General features: G+C 49.6%; 1 pseudogene; it reads right to left on the bottom strand.

Moving 5' to 3' along the window:
- Nucleotides 1–1,231: 1,231 nt before the first annotated feature.
- On the bottom strand, nucleotides 1,232–1,865 carry LOC149821356 (uncharacterized; annotated as a pseudogene).
- Between the last annotated feature and the right edge of the window lie 5,651 nt (nucleotides 1,866–7,516).

The raw sequence follows: 7,516 nt of genomic DNA, 5'->3' as shown, positions 1-7,516 counted from the left end.
CACAACATGCCTAAACATACACCATCTGTTAAAGCCTTGTTTCCCCCTTTTTTTTTGAAAAGAATATGTACCCATCAAACTACATGTCTGCTAATGTATTGAGTAACTTAAACACATATAGGTATGTATGTATATTTCCTCTTTTTGAAGCCATTCAGCCCCAATGCAGCCTACCAGTTATTACTCTTTTTTTTACACTCTCAGCCTAGCCGACCCTGTCGGTTGGGTCTAACGACAAATACACAGGCCCAATTTGGGTCTGTGTATGTTGCCAGGAAACCACAGCATAAACGATAGCAAAAAAAAACTATCAATACACATTATTTGTTTTTGTTACCTGAGTCCACAGGCCAGCTGGGCTTGCCTCGACACTGCCAGTACTCGACCAACACCCAGCCGACTGGGTCGGCTGGGTCTGCCAAGTCTGGCCAGCAAATGGCAGCCAACAACATACACCCATACCATAAACGAGTTTTTTTTTTGAATGGTGTCATGCCCAGTTGATCACTCGGTTGGGCCTGCAACCCAAAGGCACAGCCTGACAAGCCAGTTGAACCAAGTTCGGCTGGTCTGTCAGCTGACACTCACAAGCCAATCCAATGCCATACAAATTTTTTTTTGAACAAAAACAAGGAGAAAAAATACAGAAAATAGATGTATGCCATCGTAGGATTTAGGATCCATCGTTCCACCATGGATTTCCGTCAAGAACCATGCACAAAATCCCTCTCTACCTGATTCCTCATCCAATTCAAAAGGAAGTACCCATACCTTGAGGAAAAAATGTGAAAAGGGGCTGTGGAAAGGAGCTTGGCTGAGCACAAAACCTCCACCCTTCTTCTATCTCCTTCTCTCTCTCGAAAAGGGGATTTCAGCCCTAGATATCAGATGGACTCCTCTTCTGCGAAACCTCAACCCACTGCCTGTTCCAGAGCTTTTCCCCCACCCCCCACACACACACCTGTACTTGGATGATCCCCTCCTTTGTTCCTCTGGTGCGAAGCTTGGCCCAACCGCCAGATCAGGAGTTGCTTCACCCTTCCGTACTCGGTTGTTCCTGCTTGCCGGAGGTTGTTGCACCCTCCCCCCTCCAAAGAAATATGTACATGGTTGGGACCTCAAGCAGGTGGCGGCTTCCTTCATTTTCATGCCCTGTTGATAGCGTGTAAATATGTTTCAGGGCCTTCTTTGATTTCGATGCAGCATCGCATTCTTGGTCCACAAAGTCCCTTTATACCACCAATCTGTTGTCATGTTCACCTGTGGTTGTGAAACCATCTGATCCTGGGCCAAGATATTCTGCCTAGTGTGGGAGTGGCCCTTAAAATCCATTCAGTATCCATTCCGTCAGATCACAGTTACCCGTCCTTGACTGAACCTCGTGCTTTCTGCTGCGGTTGAGTAGGCGCTGAATCGAGTTGTCGGCGGCGCCACCGCGGTGGGGTTGAAGAGCCACTGCCTTTTGAAAGCATTCAGAGGCTTTTGAGTAGTGATCTAGTTCTAGCAATGCCTTCCCCCTGCAGACGAGGGATTTCAAATGGTTACCGTCGATCTGCAATGCTCTATCGCAATCTTGTATCGACGCACGAAAGTTCTTGAGTCAGAACAAAGCTTCTGCTCTGTTTGCAAAGGCTAAGCACAGGGGCTTCTTCGACGTTGCGTCGAGTTCTTCAGAAGGGTGTTGTTCCCAGAGATTGAGGAACTGGGTGTAGGCATCAATGCAGTCCTTCCACTCTTCCCTCAACAGAAGTTCGTTCGCTCTTGACCTGAGCACCTACAACTCATTATTCATTATCTCTCTCTCTCCTGACCCCACCCACCAAAGCTTGAGCTCTCCTATTTCGCTCTCGGGGTTGATCTGCCATTGATGGCCAGTCCCTACTTGGTTTTGCCCCCTCTCATGACCCCACCCACCCTGTTCCTCAATCTGTGAAGCTCCACTCGTGACCCCACCCACCCTCTTCTGCCTCCATCTTGCTCCTGCAGGCTTCAAGCGTCATATCCACTCGCTTCTCTCTCTCTGTCGTTGGCTTTACTCATGCCTACCCCATCCCCCTTCTTCTGGGGCTTAGGCGCCACCAACCCCTTGCGGGTCAACCAACTGGCTCTTTCCTCTATCCAAGAGGCTTTGAACGATTGGGGGCTCGCTTTCGCCCTTCGCCGTCAGGGTGCTTTTGTTGCCCTCCCTTTTCGGCTATCTTTCCGTGTGTTCTTCTCCCTTTCGGAGGCTTTAGCGTCCTGTCTCGTCGTCGGATCGCTGCTTGCTCGTGATGTCGGCCGATTCCTTCGAGCCGTTAGGGTGGAATCCCTTCAGGCTTGCTCTGTTGGTGCCACTCTCCGGGCTCCATTTTTTTTTCGCAGGCCTCCTAGTTCAAGCATCAGTCAGGGCTGGCAGGAAGTGAAAGCAACATGGCAGCAGTCTTTCTCCAAAAAGCTTTCTCGTTCTCGTCGTCCACGGGCACAACCGGGTGACTGGTGGTGCGCGGGGTGCCTTTCGCTCAACTTTCACAGGCGTCGTGCATGCCTCCATTGTGCCTCGTTGTTCAGGTCTCGGCGACACCTGGTTCTCAGGCGCTCGTGGGCGGTAGCCTCTCCTTCCCCCCTAGGTCGAGCCTCTTCGCGAGGGATGCACCTCCCTCGCAAAGCTTCGTTCACGCCTTGGGTCCAGATCGACATATTGGAAGATCCTTCAACGTCTTTTTTGGGAATCAAGATCAGCTTTGTTTGGGTGCCGATGTTGTCATCGCCGACCGCGCCGATGTCGTTCTCAGGGAAGTGTTTCAGACTCGACCCTCTTTGTCGTGACCGCCCCAGTGGATCGCTAGCTCTCATAGGTGGGGTCGATTCCTGCATTGCTTTGTCGGGCCCGCCTATCCACTATGATGCCGTCGTTTTTGAGGGCCCCTCTTCCGATGATTTTTGCAGCTCGGGGGTGCAGGCGACAGTCTCGGGGGTGCAGACGGCTTGCTCTGGGTGCCTGCGATTTATCAGTCTGTATCTTTTCGTCGAAGCTCGGGGGTGCAGGTTGCGTGCTCTGGGGTGCCAACGATTTATTCATGTCCTTCTTTTCGACAAAGGTACCTTTACTCCTCTTTTGCCTTTTGTGATTTTCGAGGAAATGTTAAGGCCAGAGGGCAGGCTAGCAGGCTCTCCATGATTCATATATCGAAATCTCGCCCCTCCTTGTTTTGGTGGACGTGTTGGCCACTCGGTTATCACACCGTTCAGCGATCGGTGGCTGGTGTGGGGCCCTTTACCGACGTCGCGAGGTCCTCTTGGGCGAGCAGGGTTTTTCTTCGTCCGTTGTCACCATCTTGCTCTCCCGCGGGGGCGTTGGGGTACAGACGACCTCGGCTCCTTGGTGATGTATTTGCCCCCATGTTGGCTGGGGGCTTTTTGCATCCTCGGGGTGAGAGACAGTTGTCATCATCTTTATCTGTAGTATCATCCTTCCTGGGCTCGTCGCTCGAAGTTGGGCGGGCTGTAAGGTGGATTGGCGGGTGTGACGAGGATTTTGTGCCTCGGTCAGGAAGATGCTTGCTGTCATGGGAATCCGGTTGGTTTGAGTCTCGGGTTATGTTGCTGCGGAACTTTTTGGTGGATCCATTCTTCGAGGTTGAGAAGGATCGGGGGCTGTCTGGGGTCGCCTGGGCGACTAAGGTTTCTCTCAGTCTCTATGCAGTTGCAACATCTTCAATTTTGTTTGCTACGTCCTATGGGGAGTCTGGTATTGGGGCTTTCTTTTGAAAGAAGTCTCATCTTTCAGAGGACTCAGTTCTTGCTCAGGCCCACAGGTCGCCTAGTATCGGAGTCTTGTTCCAAAAGCGATTTTTCTGCAGGCTAGTTGATAGCCTTTCAACCTTGGTTTCGTCTATCTCAAACAATTGCATCGTCTGTCCGCTTCGCCTGGTCTCCATCACTTTGGTAAGTGCACCTTTGTTAGCCATGTTTTGCAGGGCTCCGCTTGCATTGAACAACACCTCTTTCATCTGGGAGGGCGACTTCGAAGGCATGGGGGGTTCCCCAAACTCGGTCTATTCGTCGCTTGCGGGTTCATCATCTATGAGTGGTCATCTTTCATCCATTATGGGTCTGTCTGTGGACGGTGCAGCTCGGCGTCTCAAACTCGTGCTTACCCAATCCCAGTTACTCAACATCGATTTTGTTATGCGTGAGTCCTTGGTTGCGATCGCAGATCGTTTACCGACCTTGGTCGCGGATGATGGGCGTTTCACGAACGTCAGCTCCCTATCTCCTTCTGTCGGGGGGTTATCTCAACATGAGCAGGGTGGTCTCCCAATAAGGAGACATTGTCAGCCTTCGCTTTCTCCTTCCGGCGAGTATGGGGTCTCTCCTAGGCGGTCTGTGAGGATCCGCACTCCTCGGGGATTTCCAGACTTTCAGTTATGAAGATCTTGTGTTGGAATATTCGGGGACTGAATTGCCCCTCCAAGCGTCTTTTCCTGGAGAGTTGGATCCATCAAGAAAAGCCTGATCTCATTGCTCTTTGTGAAACGAAGATGGCAGATATCTCGAGTTCCGTCGTCTCCGAAATCTGGCGTGGCGCAGATTTCTTCTTCAAGCCTGCGATTCAATATGCGGGAGGCATCCTCATCCTCAGGAAGCATTCTCTAGCCTTACAACAGGTGGATGAAGGTACGTTTTCCATATCCATCTCACATCCACTTCCTTCAAACGCAAATCCAGCTGTGGTCACTATGGTGTATGGTCCCCACCGCCAAAGCCGGCGGGAGGAGTTTTGGTTGGACTTGAATAGGGTCATTGCTTCATTTGGTGACCAACATATTATCATGAGAGATTTCAACTGCCTTCTGTCTCCTATCGACTCAAGTACTCCAGTGCCCTACTCGGCTTCAATGAGGATTTTTTAAAACTTTATTCAGATGAACCGGTTGTACCACGTTCCCCATGTAGGTGAAGCTTTCTCATGGACCAATCGACGATCTAGACCATGCTTTCGTCTGCTAGACATGGTGCTTGTTTCGTCAGATCGGTTGAGTTACATTAATGACATTTCATGTTACCTACTTCCACCATCTGTCTCGGACCATAGTCAGATTGTTATCTAATGGGGACAAGGCTTCACCGGCGACAAATCCTTTAGATTTGAGCAATGGTGGCTTAAGGAGGCGGGTTTCGAGTCTTTAGTCCAACAATCTTGGAGTAGACTTTGCTATGCGGTTCGAGCGGCTACTAGATGTATGGTTAAACTTTTTTGCCTATCACGCGATATCAAAGCTTGGCTTATCTCCAATAAATTAAGCAAATTCCAAAATATGGAGGATTGGGAGCGTGAACTGTCTTCTATCAATCAGTCTCTCTTGGATACGACCTATATGAATGCATCAGATATTGAAAGACTCAATGCTAGACCGGCCGAGTTGACTCTTCTAGTGCAATCTTGGCGTCTAAAGGATGAGATTCGTTGGAAGCAGCGGTCAAGGGTGACTTAGCTTAAGGTGGGTGACGGGAATACAAGGTTCTTTCATTCTGTAGTGTCGTACAGGCATCGAAGACATGCGATTCATTCTATGTATATCAATGGTGTCTCCTTTTCGGGCGATCAGGTAATCAATGCTGTCACCAACTATTTCTCTAAATTGTACTCCTGCAACCAAGCTGCAGGTGGCAATATGGGTACAACATTGTTTTTATCCTTGGATTGAGCGCTCTCCAACTCGATTCAGGGGTTATTCACCGAAGAAGAAATCGTCTTGGCGGTGCAGGATGCGTCTGGGTGGAAAGCTCCAGGTTTTGATGGGTATCCAGTGGATTTCTTTCGCATATTCTGGCAATGTGTTAAGAGTGACATTCTTAGGGTCTTCGTTGAGTTTCATCGTAATGGCAGATTGCAGGTTGATTCTCACCTAGCAATTATGTCACTTATTCCTAAGGAGGAAGCCGCATCAGATATCTCGCGGTTCGCCCTATATCAGTGTTAGGGAGCTTATATCGCATTATCGCCAAGGTCTTGGCTAATAGGATGCGGTCAGTCGCTCTTAGGATTTTTTTGGAGGCTCAGTTTGCTTTCATTCCTAACAGAATGCTTCAGCATTCCTTCATTTTGGCCACAGAAGTGTTGCACTCTCTCAAGATCAGCGGGGGGGGCCTTCTTCACTCTTAAGCTTGACCTTCATAAAGCCTACGACTCGGTTCATTGGCCGTTCCTCTTCAATATGTTGGCGAACCTGGGCTTCGGTAGACGTTTCTCTAGCTGGGTGCATGAGCTGGTAACCAATGCCCAGTCACAGATTCAGATCAATGGGGTCAACGGAGATCAGTTCAAACTTGGTCGTGGTCTTCGGCAAGGATGTCCTCTATCTTCGTTACTCTTTAGCATCGCCTCTGAAGGCCTTGTGGTTTTGGTTAAGAGGGCAGTGGAGGATGGTCTAATTGAGTCTCTCGGTATACAGGAGTGTCGTAGTCAGATCCTAACCTTCGCTGATGACATAATTATCTTCGGAAGGGCTACCATCCAACAAATGTTAAGATTCAAGCTTGTCCTTTTTTTCCTATCGATGTCAGAGCTATCCATGAACTACGATAAGTGTTGTCTATCCATGGTCAATGCCCCTCCGTCAATGATGGACATGGGCTAGCGGATATTCGGGTGCTCGGTATCGAAAAACTCCTTTTCTTACCTGGGGTTGCCGCTTTAAATCAGTCGTGTAACAACGGCAACCTGGAGCACTACTATTCAAAGGGTTCAGAACAAAATATCGGACTGGCAAGCTTCCTACCTTTCTATCGCGGGTAGACTGACTCTCATCAAGCATGTCCTATCTGCTATGCCAGAATTTTTTATGTTTATGTTCCTGATGCCTATGGGGGTTAGTAAGAAGCTAACTCAGGTGGTGGCGAACTTCCTGTGGTTGGGGCGAGGTACCAACAACAAACGCCACCTCATAGGGTGGGACACACTTCGACTTCCCCTATATAGGGGGGGGGGGGTTGGGAATCAAGGATCCAAGGCTGAGGAGTATGATTCTCGTCGTGAAGCAGAGTTGGCTTGCACACCATCCTGGGTCCCCGTGTTCAAGCATGCTTCTGGCTAAATACGGAGGTATGGAATCCTTGGTGGGGGCCACAAGCGTGCGTCAACGATCAATGTCAAAGCTTCATCGATCATGGATCCAAGCTTGGTCTGCGGTTCTGTTACATAATGGTAATGTTGACTCGCAGTCTCAGTTTGTGGGATGCATCTTTGCTCTGAACGGATCTTTCCGCTCAAAAGAAGGCTACCTCGCTCTCCTTCCGTCGGGGGTGGACCGGTTTCCGACGAGCCTGCTCTGGGGCAAGGGTCCGACTCCGAGATCTTGTTTCCTGGCTTGGCTAATCTTACACGATCGGGTGCAGACTGACAACTTCCTTAAATCCATCGGATTCCATCTGTCGAGTAAATGTGTGTTGTGCGAGGCGGCCGAAGAATCTGCGTTTCACCTTTTTTGAGAGTGCTCTGTCTTTCAAAACATCTTCAAGGTGACTTGGAATAAGC

Source organism: Nuphar pumila, chromosome 12, assembly GCF_984573655.1.
Source record: "Nuphar pumila chromosome 12, dmNupPumi1.hap1.1, whole genome shotgun sequence".
Lineage (NCBI taxonomy): Eukaryota > Viridiplantae > Streptophyta > Magnoliopsida > Nymphaeales > Nymphaeaceae > Nuphar > Nuphar pumila.
Note: the sequence above shows the minus strand (reverse complement) of the source record. Positions and strands in the feature narration are given on the sequence as shown.